At 41.0% G+C, this 21,811-nt stretch overlaps 1 protein-coding gene across 2 annotated transcripts in view; it reads right to left on the bottom strand.

The window, feature by feature from the left end:
- LOC106596863 (leucine-rich repeat and fibronectin type-III domain-containing protein 2) overlaps positions 1 to 21,811 on the bottom strand; it is a 197,290-nt gene that overhangs the window by 84,618 nt on the left and 90,861 nt on the right. The window contains exon 3 of one of the 2 annotated variants that reach the window (XM_045695816.1): positions 157 to 270. The exons of the other annotated variant lie outside the window; for it this stretch is intronic. The gene's annotated coding sequence lies outside the window, so the exon portion shown is untranslated. The remainder of the gene's footprint in view (positions 1 to 156; positions 271 to 21,811) is intronic. 2 annotated transcript variants of the gene reach the window in all.

Genomic DNA, 21,811 nt, shown 5'->3' with positions numbered 1-21,811 from the left:
CTCCCAGTGGCCACAATCAGACCGCCTGAGGAGGTGTGAGCTATTCGAAACGGATAGAGGATTGTATAGAGGCGTGTGTGTGTGTGTGTGTGTGTGTGTGTGTGTGTGTGTGTGTGTGTGTGTCAGTGAGAGATGGATATAGGATATAAGACTCACAACGATCAGGCTATGGATAATCAGGTGGAGGATTCTCCTTGGGTCAGGCTTCCATCATTTTCACCTCAGCAAAGGCCTTATTCCTGAGCTCATTCTGACCATCATAAGACCCTCCTGTAGGAAAGAGAGAGAAGGAAAACACCGTTTAATCTATGGGCTAGGCGGGACGAATTCGTCCCACCTACGTAACAGCCACTTGAAGCCTGTGGCGCGATTTTCAAAACCTTAAAAATCCTATTACTTCAATTTCTCAAACATATGACTATTTTACAGCTATTTAAAGACAAGACTCTCGTTAATCTAACCACACTGTCCGATTTCAAAAAGGCTTTACAACGAAAGCAAAACATTAGATTATGTCAGCAGAGTACCAAGCCAGAAATAATCAGACACCCATTTTTCAAGCTAGCATATAATGTCACAAAAACCCAGAAGACAGCTAAATGCAGCACTCACCTTTGATGATCTTCATCAGATGACAACCCTAGGACATTATGTTATACAATACATGCATGTTTTGTTCAATCAAGTTCATATTTATATCAAAAACCAGCTTTTTACATTAGCATGTGACGTTCAGAACTAGCATACTTCCGGGGAATTCGCTAACATTTTACTAAATTACTCACGATAAACGTTCACAAAAAGCATAACAATTATTTTAAGAATTATAGATACAGAACTCCTCTATGCACTCGATATGTCCGATTTTAAAATAGCTTTTTGGTGAAAGCACATTTTGCAATATTCTAAGTACATAGCCCGGCATCACGGGCTAGCTATTTAGACACCCGGCAAGTTTAGCACTCACCAATATCAGCTTTACTATTATAAAAGTTTGATTACCTTTTGTTGTCTTCGTCAGAATGCACTCCCAGGACTGCTACTTCAATAACAAATGTTGGTTTGGTCCAAAATAATCCATCGTTATATCCGAATAGCGGCGTTTTGTTCGTGCGTCTCAGACACTATCTGAAATGGTAAATCAGGGTCGTGCGCATGGCGCAATTCGTGACAAAAAAAATCTAAATATTCCATTACCGTACTTCGAAGCATGTCAACCGCTGTTTAAAATCCATTTTTATGCCATTTTTCTCGTAGAAAAGCGATAATATTCCGACCGGGAATGTCCATTTAGCTAAACTGAGGAAAGTAAACAAAGCTTTCGGTCGACGCGGGCACGAGCCTGAGTCTCACAGTACTGTAACCAGCCACTACCCAAACGCGGTACTTTTTTTCAGCCAGAGCTTGCAAAGCCACGATTCAGCTTTTTGCCGCCTTCTGAGACCCTATGGCAGCCGTAGGAAGTGTCACGGGACAGCTAAGATCCTCACTCTTCAATAAACAGAGACAAGAAGAACGACACCTTGTCAGACAGGCCACTTCCTGCCTGAAACCTTGTCAGGTTTTTGCCTGCCAAATGAGTTCTGTTATACTCACAGACACCATTCAAACAGTTTTAGAAACTTTAGGGTGTTTTCTATCCATGTGTAATAAGTATATGCATATTCTAGTTACTGGGTAGGAGTGGTAACCAGATTAAATCGGGTACGTTTTTTATCCAGCCGTGTCAATACTGCCCCCTATCCTAAACAGGTTAAAACATCAAACCCATCTCAGAACTTCATGAAATCAAAATCATCCCTCGATTTCAAAAGTAAGGTTCTGTGAGTTGCTTCCTCAGCGAGAGGATCTCAGCGTTGACTGTTTTGCCCTAGAGAAAGCCTCCGGGTGTCAGTCTGCTAGGTGTGTACACAGTGAGCTACAACAAGAAGGTGAGCTAGACTGACGAGACCATGACTGACAAATTCCTGATCCTCATCCATATAGTATGACTACGTATCTGACTTTGGGTCAAGCTAGTTCCTTTGCTCAAGGTCACAACACTCTACCGCCTTTCCTGTCCCTTATAGATGGGTCTCTCTCATGAGCGCTGTGACTGGCGCACATCTTACACCAGACGCTATTAGCGAGCTTTTTTGTTAGCACGAGGCAGCGTCATGTGTCAGAGGGTCAGACAGGCCATGATTCACCACACAGCAGTGACAACAACAACAACAATGGTAAACTAAACCTATCACTCACTCTTTAGTGCTCTTTAGGTACACAAACCACTTACTTAACATGAATATACTGCCTACTGTACTGCCTACTGTACTGCAATGATAGCATCCACTAGATATCGATGGGCTTGTGGATTGCACAGCTGTTTTGGATGGTGAACTTGTCTACTGGGCCTAAAAGGATATCATGATGCATGATGGTTCCAATATGTCCATTCTTATATCCAACTACATAATCATACATTCTGGGAAGCTCATGTCCCCATAATACACTTTGACATCAGCCATGTACTGTATAGAGCTGTGGCAGTCATGAAATGACGTCAGCTGGTTATTGTCAATCAATCAATTTCATTTACACCATCACAATAAATCTAGTATTTATTTCAGTAAGATCTAAAGAAACATTACGATATGAAGAGAATGTATTTCAGAAGAATAGAATATGAGTTGGTCTACTGTAGGCTTATGTTATCTGGCTATGCTCCATGCCATATGCTGTAGGCTTGTTCATTTAGCTGACAGGATATGCTTATAAGTCCATAACATTATTTTATATTATATGATTTTATAGTAAGAAGGATATAATTGAACTTAGCTGAATAAAATCGAAATTATATTTTCCTCATTACAGTGCGAGTATGCATATGAAGTGGCTATGTTGAACATAATAGTGATCGTTTGAAACATGCTAGATTTAGTGTAATTGGCAACTTTAGTTGTGAATGATACAAACCTTAGAAATCAAAACATATATGGGCTGCGTGACGCGACTGTTGGCTGTGGATGATTTGAGAAAGTAGCTAAAAAAGCTTGCTCTCTGTTTCTTGCCTCAGGCTGCACAGCTGTTCTTTCATCAAGTGATCATCTTGTCTTTACTAATATGTCAAATGAGTTTAGATTTACAATGGCCTATTATCAGAAAAATACATGTCAACTGTATTCACTCTAATAGCCTAGCGAATGGAGGCTGCGCGCTTTCCCACCGGTCCATTTTGTAGGCTAGGGCTACTTCAGTTTTATAAAGGATCATCAGTGGTGTAAAGTATATAAGTAAAAATACTTTAAAGTACTACTTAAGTAGTGTTTGGGATATCTGTGTTTTACTTGACTATTTATAGTCCATACATTTTTCCCTGACACCTAAAAGTACTCCTCACATTTTGAATGCTAAGCAGGACAGAAATGGTCCAATTCACGCTCTTACCAAGAGAACCTCCCTGGTCAACACTACTGCCTCTGATCTGGTGGATTTACTAAACACAATGCTTTGTTTCTGAGAGATATCTGAGTGTTGGAGTGTGCCCCTGGATATCCGTAAATTAAAAAGACACGACAATTGTGCCATCTGGTTTGTTTAATATAAGGAATTTGAAATAATTTATACTTTTACTTTTGATACTTAAGTTTTTGCAATTACATTTACTTTTCATACTTAATATTTAAAACCAAATATTTTTAGACTTTCACTTTTACTTGAGTCATTTCCTATTAAGGTATCTTTACTTTTACTCAAGTGTGATAATTGTGTACATTTTTCCACCACTGTGGATCAGGTGCTAAGTATGCAACTGAGAAATAAATATAAAAACACTTATTTCACTCCACACATCAAACACTGTTTAAGGAGCATGCTCTCGCTGTCCGACAGGTGATATTCCGCCCAAACTCTGTATGCCATGGTCTCTCCAACCTTGCTCTTGCAGCTTCCCAGTGCTTAAGTTGGGAGATCTCTTTGGGAACATCAATAGTAATATGTTTTAGCAATAAAATATATTTAACTAAACTGTTGACAGCCTGTCTTCGCACACAAGAATGAAATAAAGGAGATAGAGGAGGAGAAGGAAACGCATGGTGGTGAGATATTTTGTATAGCTGAAGGTAATGTGTCACTCAATTAATTATTAAAATATAAAACATTCCCTATTATTAGGCTATTCAAAATCAAATACAAATTCACCAATTGCAGGCTAACTGTAAGCAGCCCTGCACAATCAATGAACCAACTGTCACACCCTCATCTGTTTCACCTGTCTTTATGATTGTCTCCACCCCCCTCCAGGTGTCGCCCATCTTCCCCATTATCCCCTGTGTATTTATACCTGTGTTCTCTGTTTGTCTGTTGCCAGTTCGTTTTGTTTCGTCAAGACTACCAGCGGTTTTCCCTTATGCTCCTGTCTCTCGATTGTTCCTGTTTCCTAGTTTTCCTGGTGTTGACCATTCTGCCTGCCCTGAGCCTGCCGGCCATCCTTTACCTTTGCCCCACCTTTCTGGATTACTGACCTTTGCCTGCCCTGACCCTGAGCCTACCTGCCGTCCTGTACCTTTGCCCCACCTATTTGGATTACTGACCTCTGCCGGCCCTTGGCCTGCCTTTTGCCTGCTCCTGTTTGATTAATAAACTGTTGTTACTTTGACATTGTCTGCATCTGGGTTTTACCTGAAAAATTATACCAACAGCATCGCCTAGGGCTATACGTTCTCTCCCAGACTAATGGATAGACATTTTCAAGCGTAGCGTAAGGTAACCAGTCCATCCAGAATGTATAATAATACAGTTCACACTTGAGTGTAGGCATGATGGTAGGCACACTCATATCCTCAACACCGGGGCCCCACAAAGGTGTGTGCTCAGCCCCCTCCTGTACTCCCTCTTCACACATGACTGCATGGCTACGTACGAGTCCAAACCAATCGTTACGTTTGCTAACGACACAAAGTTGTAGGCCTGATTACCAACAACGACTAGAGAGCTAACAAGGAGGAAGTTAAAGCCCTTGCGGAGTAGTGCCTGGAAAATAACCTCTCCCTCTTACGTAAAAAACAAACAAAGGAGCTGATCATGGACTACAGGAGACAGAAGAGGGAACGAGACATCACATTCACATCGATGGGGTCACAGTGGAGAGGTTCAAACGCTTTAAGTTCGTCAGGTGGCTGAAGAAATTCACCATTGAGAGCATTCTGTCGGACTGCATCACCGCCTGGTACGGCAACTGCACTGACCTCAATCGAATGGCTCTCCAGAGGGTTGTGCGGTCAGCCCAATGCATCACAGGGGGCATGCCCTCCAGGACATTTACAGCACTTGTGTCAAAGGAAAGCTAAGGACCAGTGAATCCAGAGATACAGAGACCCCAAAAATCAAGGCAACAACATTATAGAAACGAGGACAGTGAAAAATCATCACTTAGACCCTTAGGATCCACAGAGTCTCAGGAGTACAGCCAGAATGCCAATCTTTGTTTTAGTTTACTTATGATGTCACCTCCTCTCGGGGAAATTTGGACGTGTTCTATGGCTACAAAGCACAGGGAGGAAGATGAGCCATGGTTGGCTTCAATGCAGTGTAGCGTAATAACATAGTCCGTGTTTTTATTTTGAATAGCAGCCTTATGTTCTGCAATGCGAAGTTTAAATGCTCATTTATTTTGAGCAATATACGCAGCCCCACAGTACACAGTGGCCGCATTTGTAATTTCCATTGGCCGGGCCTGGGAGCAAATTGTCACGCTTCTTGGGTAGCTGTGTGCTGTGTGTAACGGAACTGGCTAGATTGCGCGCACGGCAAAAACAAATATGATGGGGGAATTCTGTGAATTTTGGAAGATGTTTCAATACAATGGATTTGATGAGACTGGCACATGGGTTATACTCTATGGAAAAACACAAACGTGGGGGCGTTTTGTCCTGGTTTCTGTTTCTGACGTTCAGTTGCTCTAGCATGGGTAAGGCCTGTTCAATGACCCTCTTATCATACCGGCATTGCAGGAACGTAGTGCGCATATCATTAGCTTCACGGAGTATAACCCTTGTGCCGGTCGTGTCAAATACATTGTATTCAAACACTGGAACATCCTCAAAAGTGACCCAAATCTACGTGAGCTCACAACATTTCCCCCTCGCATTTGTTTTCGCCGTACGCACAATCTAGCGGATTCCGTTATACACAGCATGCAGCTACCCAAGAAGCTGACACATGGCTCCCAGGCCCGCCCGATGGCAATTACAAATGTACATTGTGACAATATGACCAATACTAAAGTTTTTTACCCGAGAACAGGAAAAGAATACAAAATACAAAGCTTTATTAATTCTAGCACCACAAATGCCATATATTTGCTCAAATGCATCTGCGGGACTGCGCATATTGGTGTATTAGTATTGTATTTGTGAGACATTATACAGCACTGTTGGAGTTGGCAACATAAGTATTTCACTGCACCTGCAATAACACCAGAAAATCTGTGTACGAGACTAATAAACTTTGATTTGATTCTGAAAGTTCTAAAGGGACCTTTACTGAGCTCTCTGTTATCTCCCTCTCTGTCCCTTTGTCTGTGTGTCTGTGTGTCTGTCTGTCTGTCTCACTTCAAGGTCTCCCAGCTCTTTAAGTCACTTTCTTTTTCCTTCCACCTGTGTTGCTGCGTGGCTATGCTCAGTGCTCAGCCCCAGGTCATTACAACACATCAATCGCCTCATGTCACTCCACAAATGGACACGATTACCGTGACTGAGGAGCCCAGGTTATATGTGAATGGTGTGCGACTGTGCTCCTAATCAAAGTGACATGGCAATACTGCGAGGCAACACCCACGGACCGGCTGCACCAGCCAGTCAGCCGCCACAGCCAGGAGCAGATACATCACCCACCAACTGCCGCCTAGTTGACTGAGTCACCGCCGCTCAACTAGTGTTTTACACGTAATAGCTTAGCTGTCAATCCCACAGAGAAACTGTAATGCACTGTACTGTGTGTGACCAGCAACATGGTGGAGTGAGTACTGTTGTCACACCTGTTGATAAAGGTTATATGGTGTGTAATGGTGTCAGATATAACCGTGTCAGACTATTGACTGTGGATTCTCTATTGAGTTTGCTTTTTGATCCAGGACTAGCCTTAATCTGTGTCTAAGAAACCACCCCAAAATGTTTAGCGTCACTATACTAGTATGAGAAAACAAACAGTACAATATAATCTCAGTGGACAGTTTATTAGGTACATCTAGTACCGGGATGGACCCCCCTTTGCCTCCAGAACATCCTGAATTATTTGTGGCATGGAAACGTTGCTCAGTTGGTATCAAGGGACCTAACGTGTGCCAGGTAAACCCAAGACACTGTCGTGCGTGAAAGCCCCAGAGGCCGGCTGTTTCTGAGATACTGGAACCGGCGCCCCTGGCACTGCCGATTATACCACGCTCAAAGTCTGTTTTGCCCATTCTAATGTTCAATCGAACAGTAACTGAATGCCTTGATGCAGGTCTGCCTGCTTTATATAGAAAGCCACGACCACGTGACTCACTGTCTGTAGGGGCGAACCATTTTCGTGAGCGGGGTGGTGTAAACAGTATGTGCACATTGTTTCTTGATAGCCCACGACTGCCTCATCATGTATAACAAACTTGTTGTCCCGTCTTATTTCTTAATTTAACAAATATAATTTAGCCCCCAGCTTGGTTTTATCATTTTGCAGAGAGAGAGAGTGAGAGAGAGAGAGAGAGTGAGAGACTCCCAGCTGGGTGCTATGAGCTGACGGTGCAGTTAGTCTGTGATAACTATATATTCCTAACAAGACCACTTTTAATAGGGAAGGAACCCAACGGAGCATTTTAATATACTCTGTAATTACATACTGACTATGACTACCTTTTAAGCAGAATGATGAGACTGGAGCCACCAGCCAATGTCTGCATACAGGCCTATAAAACCCTATTAAAATACAGTGCAGAGCCAGCAAAAACACCTTCAACTAATGAGTGTGAACATAACACTCAGAACCAAAACAAATATTGATACTTTTTATTACTACATGCAAATAGTATTGCCACTGAATATGTTATGGAATTTGAAAAAAAGCATTCCAAATACATGTTTTTGCTGTGATTTCTCGGCATGAAATCTCTGATCTCTCTCATCTTCTGAACCTAAATCTCTCATCACCAATTGGAGGGTCATCAACAAATAAAAACATGTAAATTTAATTGATTCTGGGAGCATAGGCTTGGTTGCATAAAGCACTATGGCTCAATCCTTCAATAGTCTAATATTTAATTTAATATCAGACCCCAATTCACCACTCGCACTGCATTGATTCCTACTCCACAGCTTTTCCATTCAGTTTACAATGGAATAGTTCATGATAAGAAAAACAGAGAGTCTAGCTCTTGAGTGAATTATAGTACGTTGAAATTAAAATATATCTCATAGACTGTTTCCTGCTTTAGAGAGGCACTGCCATGTAATAATAACACTGGGATTTGACCTTCTCTAAACTGACCCTTTGAAGAGGTATGGTGTTTCGGGGTACTGCAACTACTGTATCAATATGAATGAGATGCATTTGAATATTATAGTGTTAGGCTACATGAGGTAAATGGGCTAACACTGCAGACTGCAGCTCTGATAAAGGAGACTGATCTCTGCAAGCCCATTCATTGTGAATGTTCATTCCCAAAGGATAACGGAACAAAGGAAAGCTATTTCTGTCTGTCCATTACAGCCATCTCAAGTCCTCTCCAAAAATATGCCATCCCAAAGGGCTGGTCAGTAAAACTCGTATCCATTCAGAAAAAGGAATGCAAGGGAAAATAGAACTTCCATTGTACTCCAATATATCCATTTTATGATACTTGGCATTCTTACTTGTAACTGATTTCTGTTTGTCTTGTGTTGAACTCCATCCCTCTCACTCTACCAATTAGGTAACAGTGCCTAGGCCTGTTCTAAATATAGCACTGCATTGCTGATGAAACCCAACATCTGTATCTAGAGCAGGGATGGGCAACTTTGATGGGGTGGGGGCCACAGAAAATCGGAACTCATCATGAAGAGCCTCAGTGGCTCGCGGGTCTGCGTACCCATATCTATACTCACACATGCAGTCAGAGCCGGCCCCTAGCCTTTTGGGGGCCCTAAGAAAATGTTGTTGCAGTTTTCAAGCCAGTTTGCTGCAATTCTACAGATTTGTCTTTTGGGTGGAGAGAAAAATGTGCAGTTATGCAGCTAATTTCCTGGAATTCTACACATTTTGCCATAGGGTGGAGACAAATGTTTGCAGTTTTTAATATGATATCTGATGATCAATGGGGCCATTCCTGGTCGGTAATTCTACCATTATCACCGCAAGTTTATATAGCTGGCCACTAGACTAACTTACCAATATAAAAATGTTAGCTGACATGCGCTAATTTAGTGACTGTCAGTGACTGACATATCAAAAGACAAACTGCTGATGTACAACCACATTTTGGAAATTCATTTTTTTTACTCTCAACAGTAAGTTTGGTATTGGTATTTTATTAGGGTCCCCATTAGCTGTTGCAAATGCAGAAGCTACTCTTCCTGGGGTCCACACAAAACATGAAACATGACATAATACAGAACATTAATAGACAAGAACAGCTCAAGGACAGAACTACATCAATTCATTTAAAAAAGGCACACGAAGCCAATATATCATTACCAATACATACACACAAACTATCTAGGTCACATAGGGGAGAGGCATTGTGCTGTGAGGTGTTGCTTCGTCAGTTTTTTTTAAACCAGGCCTGCTGTTCATTTGAGCAATATGAGATAGAACGGAGTTCCTTGCAATAATGTCTCTATATAATACTGTACGCTTTCTTGAATTTGTTCTGGATTTGGGGACTGTGAAAAGACCCCTGGTGGCATGTCTGGTGGGGTAAGTGTGTGTGTCAGAGCTGTGTGTAAGTTGACTATGCAAACAATTTAACACATTAATGTTTCTTATGAAAAGAAGAAGTGATGCACTCTCTCCTCAACTCTTAGTCAAGAGAGACTGGCATGCATAGTATTTATATCAGCCCTCTGATTACAATGAAGAGCAAGACGTGCCGCTCTGTTCTGGGCCAGCTGCAGCTTAACTAGCTCTTTCCTTGCAGCACTCGACCACACAACTGGACAATAATCAAGATAAGACAAAATTAGAGCTTTTTGGAATGTGGTGTCCAAAAAGCAGAGCATCTATTTATTGCAGACAGACCTCTCCCATTCTTTACAACCATCGATTCAATATGTTTTGACCATGACAGTTTACAATCTAAGGTAATGCCAAGTAATTTAGTCTCCTGAACTTGTTCAACAGCCACACAATTCCTTACCAGATTCAGCTGAGGTCTAGAACTTAGGGAATGATTTGTACCAAATACAATGCTCTTAGTTTTAGAGATGTTTATTACTGGACACCCACTCCAAAACTGACCGCAACTTTTTGTTAAGGGTTTCAGTGACTTCATTAGCTGTGGTTGCTGATGCGTATATGGTTGAATCATCAGCATACATGGACACACATGCTTCGTTTAATGCCAGTGTGTCACGTCCTGGCCAGTATAAGGTTAATTGTTTTGTAGTTTGGTCAGGACGTGGCAGAGGGTATTTGTTTTATGTGGTTCGGGGTGGTGTGTTTGTGTAAAGGGTGTTTGATTTAGTATTTCCGGGTTTTTGGTTGATGGTCTATGTGTTTCTATTCTATGGTTAGTCTGGTGTGTGTGTTTCTATGTTTGGTTAATTGGGGTTGGGACTCTCAGTTGAAGGCAGGTGTTGTCTATCTGCCTTTGATTGAGAGTCCCATATATTAGGGTGTGTTTGTGTGTGTGATTGGTGGGTGATTATTCTGTGTATAGCCTTGTGCCTTACCAGACTGTTTTTTGTCGATTGTTCGTTCTTTGTTATTTTGTACGTTCATTTTTGAAGATAATTAAAAATCAAGATGAGCATACACATACCTGCTGCGTTTTGGTCCTCCATTTCCAACGACAAGCGTGACACAGTGGCAGGTCATTGATAAAAATAGAAAAGAGTAGAGGGCTGCCCTGCGGGACACCACAATTGACATGTTTGACATTAGAGAAGCTTCCAATGATGAAAACCTTTTGAGTTCTATTGGATAGATAGCTCTGAATCCACATTATGACAGAGTGTAACGATGTACGCTGAGAGTCGGGAAGCAAGTTCAGGGAGTGAGTGAAAATAAACGGAACATAATACAAAACAAGAACCTCGAACAACGCACAGACATGAAACAGAAACAATGACGCCTGGGGAAGGAACCAAAGGGAGTGACATATATAGGGCAGATAATCAAGGAAGTGATGGAATCCAGGTGAGTCTGACGACACGCAGGGACGCGTAACGATGGTGACAGGTGTGCGCCATAACGGGCAGCCTGGTGACCTAGAGGCCAGAGAGGGAGCACATGTAACACAGAGGTTGAAAAGCCATAACACAAATGTTTTTTTCAACAGGTTATGGTCAATAATATCAAAGGCAGCACTGAAATCTAACAGTACTGTCAGTATAGTGGAGATGAGGAATAGAGTCAAGCGCAGGACACCGAACTGAGTAAAAATAGCGTATTTACTCTATAAAAACTCATCAGTCAAAATCCACGCAGGGATAAACAATAATGACAAAACACAACTAACACGACAAACAGGAAAATAATAACGCACAAAACATCATGAGAACCAGAGGGTTTAAATAGGGAAATAATCATAACAAGATGGGAACCAGGTGTGAACAATCAAGACATAACAAATGGACAAAGAAACATGGATCGGTGGCAGCTAGAAAGCCGGTGACAATGACCGCCGAACACCGCCCCGAACAAGGAGAGGCACCAACTTCGGCGGAAGTCGTGACAAGTACAGCTCCCACAATCTTATTATTATACATTTCTTTTAACCAATTATCAGTCATTTGTGTCAGTGCATTATTATACATGTTGAGTGCCCTTCTCTATAGACATGTTGAAAGTCTGTTGTTAATTTGTTACAGAGAAATAGCATTGTTGAGACTCAGACTTAGTTCCGCGGGACTACAATGAATGAAACATGAGAGAGAGAATGAGGAAAAGAAGAACAAATAAAGTTAAAAAAAGGACAGTTGACAAAAAATAGGCTGAGCCCAAGTGTTTTACATGGACTTCGGCTGACTGCGACGTAGCTTCATAGGTCCTACATACCCCGAACTGTCTCTGACACCCACATCAGTTGCAGTCCCATGGGCCCCCATCACGTTTACTATTGATTAATATCAGTCACGGTGGTGACCAAAGGGTTGGTGGAGAGAGGTTTAGAGAGAGGCAAAAAGGCAGAAAATGTCCTTTGTAGCTCAGTTGGTAGAGCATAGTGCTTGTAATGCCAGGGTAGTGGGTTTGATTCCTGCGACCACCCATACGTAAAATGTATCCTTGCATGATTGTCACTTTGGATAAAAGCGTTTCCTAAGTGGCATAAACTGTATTATTATATTAGCCAGTGATAAGGCTGTCAGAGTCTTAACTAATTGGGGGGAAAACACAGCACCAAAGAAGCTTAGACCTCATTGTGTCTTTGATCCATAAAACATGATGAGTTCCATCCCCTTCTCTCCTTTCATTACCTTAATAAACATCCCAGAATAAATGAATAAAACACCCATTGAGGAAAACACAAAGTAAAAAGAAACAAGAACAACCAGAACAACCCAAAATGATTTTGTGTATAAATGATTTGGAGAGATGATAAGAGCTTTTGATGAGGATAAAATGATGAGACTCAACAACAACCACATAACATACATCAAGGCCAGTGTGGCCTTGTGTAACAAGATCCGACCCAATCATATTCACAGGGATGTAATCTACTGTATGTGATGCTATGTCCCTGAATGGTGAGCCAATGGCTGTAACGATCGTCGTAGAGAGGTGACCAAGATGCAGCGTGGCACGTGTTCATGATTATTTATTTAAATCAAACAAACACTCGAACAAAAATAACAAAGGGAAACGAAAGCGCACAGTTCTGTCAGGTACAGAAACACAAAACAGAAAACAACTACCCACAAACACAGGTGGGAAAAGGCTGCTCATTCCGTGCACCAGCTCTGGAGGTCTACATCACCGGCCTCTAGGCATCACTGAACTGTTTCATTATGCACACCTGGTTCCCATTCCCCCTGATTGATAATTGTATATATGTGCCCTCTGTTCACCATTGTGTCACGCCCTGACCTTAGAGAGCCTTTTTTATTCTCTATTTTGTTAGGTCAGGGTGTGACTTGGGTGGGCATATCTATGTTTCTATTTCTTTGTTGGCCTAGTATGGTTCCCAATCAGAGGCAGCTGTTTATCGTTTGTCTCTGATTGGGGATCATACTTAGGCAGCCCTTTTTCCCACCTGTGATTGTGGGATCTTGTTTTTGTATAGCTGCTGTGAAGCCTGCAGAACGTTACGTTCGGTTTTGTATTTTGTTGTTTTGTTGGTGTTCATCTAATAAAAGAAAGATGTACGCTTACCACGCTGCACCTTGGTCTCATTCCAACAACGGACGTGACACATTGTCTTGTCAGTTATTGTTCCCATATCCGTTGGTTTTGTGAGGCCTTGTGCTTTGATGTTTCGGCTTCCATGCTGGGTGTATTGTGTATTCGTTATTACGGGTCTCGACCCGTGTATTGTTGTGCACTTGTTATTACATGTCTTGTCCCGTGTATTGTTATTATGGGTCTCGTCCCATGTATTTATGAGGGGTTTAACCTCGCTCTTTTATTTGGGTTACATCCCTGTGTTTTGTTATACATGTTTGTTTTGGGTTTTGGGCTTCGTCCCCGTGCCTTTTCATGGCATGTTGTCTTTTTGGGTGGAGTATTAAAATCCCCTATTACGTAGTCCTGCACCTGTCTCCATAACTCCTGTTCTCAAATAGGGATGTTGATAACTAATTAGGGGGCAATGGATTCAATTTTTACGAAGACTGCCTTATAGTGAGGTGAGTAAGAAAAAGCAGAGGAGATAAGGTTATTATAATGTATTTTAACCACTTTCATACTGCAGCTACAAAAATTGAGCAACAAAACTCATTTGTTCCAATGAGTCTAATTTTCCTTGTTGCAATGTGGAGCACCATCCACTGTAGTGTGCTCCAGTTTCGAGTGGAGTGGGAGGTGCAGCACAAATGTTTGCACATGTGCTTGACCGCTTCACCAATCTACTGACAACTGCTCTTCAACAATGTTATGAGGACCACTCAACATTTGTTACATCCTGCATGCAGCTAAGCATGCAACAGTAAGATAAGGTATGACATAGGTATGACCCAAAAATATATAATTGATTGTTGGCAAGTTGAGGTAAGCATGATCGGCTTTATGCAAAGCAGCTTATAGGATATAGTGGCGATTGAGCATGTTTCATAGATAACTGAATTAACAAAATACAATGAGGATGTTCTGCTTTGGAAAGCCATCAAGGTAATCCTCCCCATGGGAATATGGGTGAGTGTCACAGGCATCATTTCTCATAGGAGGCACAAGGCCATGTGCCCCCTCAGATTTAAATGAATTACTCAACTTTTTTTTAAGCCCAAGTTTTATCATAATTATTTATAAAAAGATCTGTCGGCTGTATTTTGCAGAGGAGGCACACTGACTAGACCGTGCAAAGATTACCCCTCCCCCTATTCTCCCTTGTAAGTGGTTCCTTCCTAGGTGCACCACAGAGCAAAGATATGCTAGGCAGGACGCTAGATACTCTAATACATGCAGACAGTATCGTCAGTGGAGGAGGAGAGAGAGTATCGAGTGACACACACAATGTTTGATTTGATTTTAGCGGCCAGTGATGGGCAGGACTCACAGGAGGTATGTTTGTTAACCTGTTAGGGCTAGGGGGCAGCATTGACACGGCTGGATAAAAAACATACCCGATTTAATCTGGTTACCACTCCTACTCAGTAACTAGAATATGCATATACTTATTACATATGGATAGAAAACACCCTAAATTTTCTAAAACTGTTTGAATGGTGTCTGTGAGTATAACAGAACTCAAATGGCAGGTCAAAACCTGAGAGATTCCTTTACAGGAAGTGGCCTGTCTGACCATTTCTGGAACTTCTTTGCCATCTCTATCATTTACTAAGGATCTCTGCTCTAACGTGACACTTCCCACGTCGTCCATAGGCTCTCAGAGCCCGGGAAAAAGAGAATGTCGTCATTCCAGCCCCAGGCTGAAACACATTATCGCCTTTCTCAAGTGGCCCATCAAGAGACACTAGCTTATGCGCGTGACCCCGACCGCCCCGCCTTTGGGATTTTTTCCTCTGTTTGCCGAAAAGGAGATTCCCTGTCGGAATTTTATCGCTTTTCTACGAGAAAAATGACGTAAAATTGATTTTAAACAGCGGTTGACATGCTTCGACGTACGGCAATGGAATACTTTGAATTTTATTGTCAGGAATTGCGCCAAGCGCCGACACTTCTTTACTATTTCGGATAGTGTCTGGAACGCATCGAACAAAACGCCGCTATTCGGATATAACGATGGATTATTTTGGACCAAACCAACATTTGTTATTGAAGTAGACGTCCTGGGTGTGCATTCTGACGAAGACAACAAAAGGTAATGACATTTTTATAATAGTAAATATGATTATGGTGAGTGCTAAACTTGCCGGGTGTCTAAATAGCGAGCCCGTGATGCCTGGGTTATGTACTTAGAATATTGCAAAATGTGCTTTCACCAAAAGCTATTTTAAAATCGGACATATCGAGTGCATAGAGGAGGTCTGTATCTATAATTCTTAAAATAATTGTTATGCTTTTTGTGAACGTTTATCGTGAGTAATTTAGTAAAATGTTAGCGAATTCCCCGTAAGTTTGCGGGGGGTATGCTAGTTCTGAACGTCACATGCTAATGTAAAAAGCTGGTTTTTGATATAAATATGAACTTGATTGAACAAAACATGCATGTATTGTATAACATAATGTCCTAGGGTTGTCATCTGATGAAGATCATCAAAGGTGAGTGCTGCATTTAGCTGTCTTCTGGGTTTTGGTGACATTATATGCTGGCTTGAAAAATGGGTGTCTGATTATTTCTGGCTTGGTACTCTGCTGACATAATCTAATGTTTTGCTTTCGTTGTAAAGCCTTTTTGAAATCGGACAGTGTGGTTAGATTAACGAGAGTCTTATCTTTAAATGGCTGTAAAATAGTCATATGTTTGAGAAATTGAAGTAATAGGATTTTGAAGATTTTGAAAATCGCGCCACAGGCTGGCAGTGGCTGTTACGTAGGTGGGACGAATTCGTCCCGCCGGTCCCATAGAGGTTAATTAATAAGATCAAGCTATATAGCCTATTGATTCCATCTTTATCCTGTTATGGCTTGATCCCGTTAGCGGGATCGATGTGACGACAGCCAGTGAAAGTGCACGGCGGCAAATTCAAAACAACAAAAATCGCATAATTAGAATTTCTCAAACATACAAGTATTATACACCATTTTAAAGATAAGATTCTCCTTAATCTAACCACAGTGTCCGATTTCAAAAAGGCTTTACGGCGAAAGCAAAACATTAGATTGTTAGGACAGCACCAAAACAAGAAAAATCACACAGCCATTTTCCAAGCAAGCAGAGGCATCACAAAAACCAAAAATACAGCTAAAATATTCACTAACCTTTGATGATCTTCATCAGATGGCACTCATAGGACTTCATGTTACACAATACATGAATGTTTTTCTCGATAAAGTTCATATTCATATCCAAAAAACCCATTTTACATTGGCGCGTGATGTTCAGAAAATGTATTCCCACCAAAACATCCGGTGAATGTGCACATCAATTTACAAAAATACTCATCATAAACGTTGATAAAATTTACAACAGTTATTGAAAGAATTATAGATATACTACTCCTTAATGCTACCGCTGTGTCAGATTTTAAAATAGCTTTTCGGCGAAAGCACATTTGTCAATATTCTGAGTACATAGCTCAACCATCAAAGCAAGCTATACAGATACCAGCAAAGTTCTGGAGTCAACTAAACTCAGAATTAGTATTATAAATATTCTCTTACCTTTGCTGATCTTGGTCGGAATGCACTACCAGGACTCCTACTTCCACAAGAAATGTTATTTTTGTTTGAAATACTCCATATTTATGTCCAAATACCTCAGTTTTGTTTATGCGTACAGATCACTATCCAAAGGCATAAGGTGTGTGTAAAATAAGTGACAAAAAGTCAAATAGTTCCATTACCGTTCATAGAAACATGTCAAACAATGTTTACAATCCATCCTTAGGGTCTTTTTAAAATAAAACGTAGATAATATTCCAACCGGACAATAGCGTATTTATTACAGAAGAAAAAGAATGAGGGGCGCGCCAGCGTGAATGCGCAGTAAACAATTCACTGCTCCCAGGCAGTCCACTGATAGACTGAGCTCCTATTCTTTGCCCAGTAACAGGAGACGTATGAAAGACGATTCTAAAGGCTGTTGACAGCCAATGGAAGCCTTAGGAAGTGCAAAATGACCCCACAGACACTGTAGTTTGAACAGGGATTAGATGGAAGAACTACAAATCACTTCCTGGTTAGATTTTTTTCTCAGGTTTTTACCTGCCATATGAGTTCTGTTATACTCACAGACATCATTCAAACAGTTTTAGAAACTTCAGAGTGTTTTCTATCCAAATATACTAATAATATGCATATCTTAGTTTCTGGGAGTGAGTAGGAGACAGTTTACTCTGGGCACGTCAGTCATCCAAGCGACTCAATACTGCCACCATCCATAAGAAGTGATGAAAGAATAAAACACAACTGTTTTGTTGTATCTCTGTAATACTAGCCAACATGCAATTTTATGAAGTTGGCTTTAGTGAGCCAGCTAAATACTGTAGGTTCTCAATCTGTCACACCCTGATCTGTTTCACCTGTGTTTGTGATTGTCTCCACCCCCCTCCAGGTGTCACCCATCTTCCCCATTATCCCCTGTGTATTTATACCTGTGTCCTCTGTTTGTCTGTTGCCAGTTCATTTTGTTTCGTCAAGCCTACCAGCGTTTTTCCCTCTGCTCCAGTCTCTCGATTGTTCCTGTTTCTTAGTTTTCCCGGTGTTGACCGTTCTGCCTGCCCTGAGCCTGCCTGCCGTCCTGTACCTTTGCCCCACCTTTCTGGATTACTGACCTTTGCCTGCCCTGACCCTGAGCCTGCCTGCCGTCCTGTGCCTTTGTCCCACCTATTTGGATTACTGACCTCTGCCTGCCCCTGTTCAATTAATAAACTGTTGTTACTTTGATGTTGTCTGCATCTGGGTCTTACCTGAAACGTGATACAATTTCCCAACCTCATAACTAGCTACCAAGGCATTTCAGGCTGTCACTCAAGTTGTCTCACTTTCTTAGCTGACATCAGGAAAGACTAAAAGCGCTTTCATTCTTGGGTTATGGTACCTTTTACCTGTGTGGCAGTTGTATTAAACTCTTAAGGCATAAAAGTGAATTAATTAAAATGACAATTGAACTGGTTAACCTCTTACATCTAGAAGTTCCGCTAGCGGAACACCTGCTCCAATATCCAATGATAGGCGTGGCGCGAATTACAAATTCCTCAAAAATCCCAAAACTTCAATTTTTCAAACATATGACTATTTTACACCATTTTAAAGACAAGACTCTCCTTTATCTAACCACACTGTCCGATTTCAAAAAGGCTTTACAGCGAAAGCAAAACATTAGATTATGTCAGCAGAGTACCCAGCCAGAAATAATCAGACACCCATTTTTCAAGCTAGCATATAATGTCACAAAAAACTAAACCACAGCTAAATGCAGCACTAACCTTTGATGAGCTTCATCAGATGACACGCCTAGGACATTATGGGCTAGGTGGGACGCTAGCGTGCCACCCGTGGTGCACTCCATCAACAGCAGGTGCATTTCAAGAGCGGCAAATTTGAATCCAAATAAATGTCAAAATTCAAATTTTTCAAACATACAACTATTTTACACCCTTTGAAAGATAAACATCTCCTTAATCTAAACACGTTTTACGATTTCAAAAAGGTTTTACGGCGAAAGCATAAATTTAGAGTATGTTAGGACAGTACATTTACAAGAGTTGTGTGTAATGTTTTGTCAATTCAAAGACAGGGTAACCAAAACCATAAAACCAGCTAAAATGATGCACTAACCTTTTACAATCTCCATCAGATGACACTCCTAGGACATTATGTTAGACAATGCATGCATTTTTAGTTCTATCAAGTTCATATTTATATCCAAAAACAGCGTTTTACTATGGCATTGATGTTGAGGAAATCGTTTCCCTCCAATAACCGGCAGTCAAGTCAGCGTCACAAATTAAATAATTAAAATTAGAAAACATTGGTAAAATATTATATTGTCATTTAAAGAATTATAGATTTACATCTCTTGAACGCAATCAACTTGCCAGATTTAAAAATAACCTTACTGGGAAATCACACTTTGCAATAATCTGAGCACTGCGCCCAGAAAAATACGCGTTGCGATACAGACTAGACGTCATGTTGGGGAGATCTAAAATCGAAAATACTATGTAAATAATCCATTACCTTTGATTCTCTTCATCAGATGTCACTTCCAGGTATCACAGGTCCATAACGAATGTAGATTTGTTCAAAAAAGCTCATCATTTATGTCCAAAAATCTCCGTCTTGTTAGCACATGATCTAAGCCAGCCGGACTTCTCGTCATGAACGAGGGGAAAAAATATATTTACGTTCGTTCAAACATGTCAAACGTTGTATAGCATAAATCATTAGGGCCTTTTTTAACCAGAACATGAATAATATTCAAGGTGGACGAATGCATACTCTTTTATAACGTATTGGAACGAGGGTACCCAACATGAACTCGCGCGCCAGGTGTCTAATGGGACATCATCGTTCCATGGCTCTTGTTCGGTCAGATCTCCCTCCAGAAGACTCAAAACACTTTGTAAAGGCTGGTGACATCAAGTGGAAGCAATAGGAAGTGCCAAAATATTCCTCAGCCCCTGTGTTTTTCAATGGGATAGGTTTAAAGGCAATACAACACATCAGGTATCCACTTCCTGTCAGAAAATGTCTCAGGGTTTTGCCTGCCAAATGAGTTCTGTTATACTCACAGACACCATTCAAACAGTTTTAGAAAATTTAGGGTGTTTTCTATCCATATGTAATAAGTATATGCATATTCTAGTTACTGGGTAGGAGTGGTAACCAGATTAAATCGGGTATGTTTTTTTATCCAGCCGTGTCAATACTGCCCCCTAGCCCTAACAGGTTATACAATACATGCATGTTTTGTTCAATCAAGTTCATATTTATATCAAAAACCAGCTTTTTACATTAGCATGTGACGTTCAGAACTAGCATTCCCACCGAACACTTCCGGTGAATTTACTAAATTACTCACGATAAACGTTCACAAAAAACATAACAATTATTTTAAGAATTATAGATACAGAACTCCTTTATGCACTCGCTATGTCCGATTTTAAAATAGCTTTTCGGTGAAAGCACATTTTGCAATATTCTGAGTAGATACCACGCAATCACAGGCTAGCTATTTTGACACCCACCAAGTTTGACCCTCACCAAACTCCGATTTACTATTAGAAAAGTTTGATTACCTTTCCTGTTCTTCGTCAGAATGCACTCCCAGGACTTCTACTTCAATAACAAATGTTGGTTTGGTTCAAAGTAATCCATAGTTATATCCAAATAGCGGCGTTTTGTTCGTGTGTTCAAGACACTATCCAAGGGTGACGAAGGGTTACGCGCCCGACGTGTTTCGTGACACATAATTTCTAAATATTCCATTACCGTATTTCGAAGCATGTCAACCGCTGTTTAAAATCAATTTTTATGCTATTTTTCTCGTAAAAAAGCGATAATATTCCGATGTCGTTGTTTACGTTCAAAGATGAAAGAATAAAAACATGGAGTCGCCTCGTGCACGCGCCTCCAGTCTCTGTTCTCTGATCGACCACTATCAAAATGCGCTAATGTTTTTCAGCCAGGGCCTGCAAAGCCACCATTCAGCTTTTTGCCGCCTTCTGAGAGCCTATGGGAGCCGTAGGAAGTGTCACGTAACAGCAGAGATCCCTTGTTTTGGATAGAGATGATCAAGAAGGCCAAGAAATGGTCAGACAGGGTACTTCCTGTACAGAATCTTCTCAGGTTTTGGCCTGCCAAATGAGTTCTGTTATACTCACAGACACCATTCAAACAGTTTTAGAAACTTTGGAGTGTTTTCTATCCAAAGCTAATAATTATATGCATATTCTAGTTTCTGGGCAGGAGTAATAATCAGATTAAATCGGGTACGTTTTTTATCCGGCCGTGAAAATACTGCCCCCTATCCATAACAGGTTAAGATGTATTCTTAGATAACCTATGCAGATTATTATGATTTTTTAAAACATAGAATTAGGCATAATGATTATGGTTTTAGATAGCAGAAAAAAATCAGTCTCAGGTGTTTGGAAAATTCTAAGACCACCCCTGCTTCCATCCTCACACACTTTGTGGTCCCTCTAAAAGAATTGGTGCATGATGCCCATGGCGAATGTTACGGAAGAGAAGCGAGGTCACTGCTTGGACGATTGTGTGCGTCACAGCTACTGTACAATACTGCAGTCGTAATACTATGAATGTACCATCTGGAGCCAGAAGCCTCTCCCCCGCTGTATGAACACAGCACTAGTTTCTGAGTAATGCAAACATCAGCATATGCATTTGGCCTTTATGTCATCCCTTACATAAATCTCTC

Source organism: Salmo salar, chromosome ssa15 (assembly GCF_905237065.1).
Source record: "Salmo salar chromosome ssa15, Ssal_v3.1, whole genome shotgun sequence".
NCBI lineage: Eukaryota > Metazoa > Chordata > Actinopteri > Salmoniformes > Salmonidae > Salmo > Salmo salar.
Note: the sequence above shows the minus strand (reverse complement) of the source record. Positions and strands in the feature narration are given on the sequence as shown.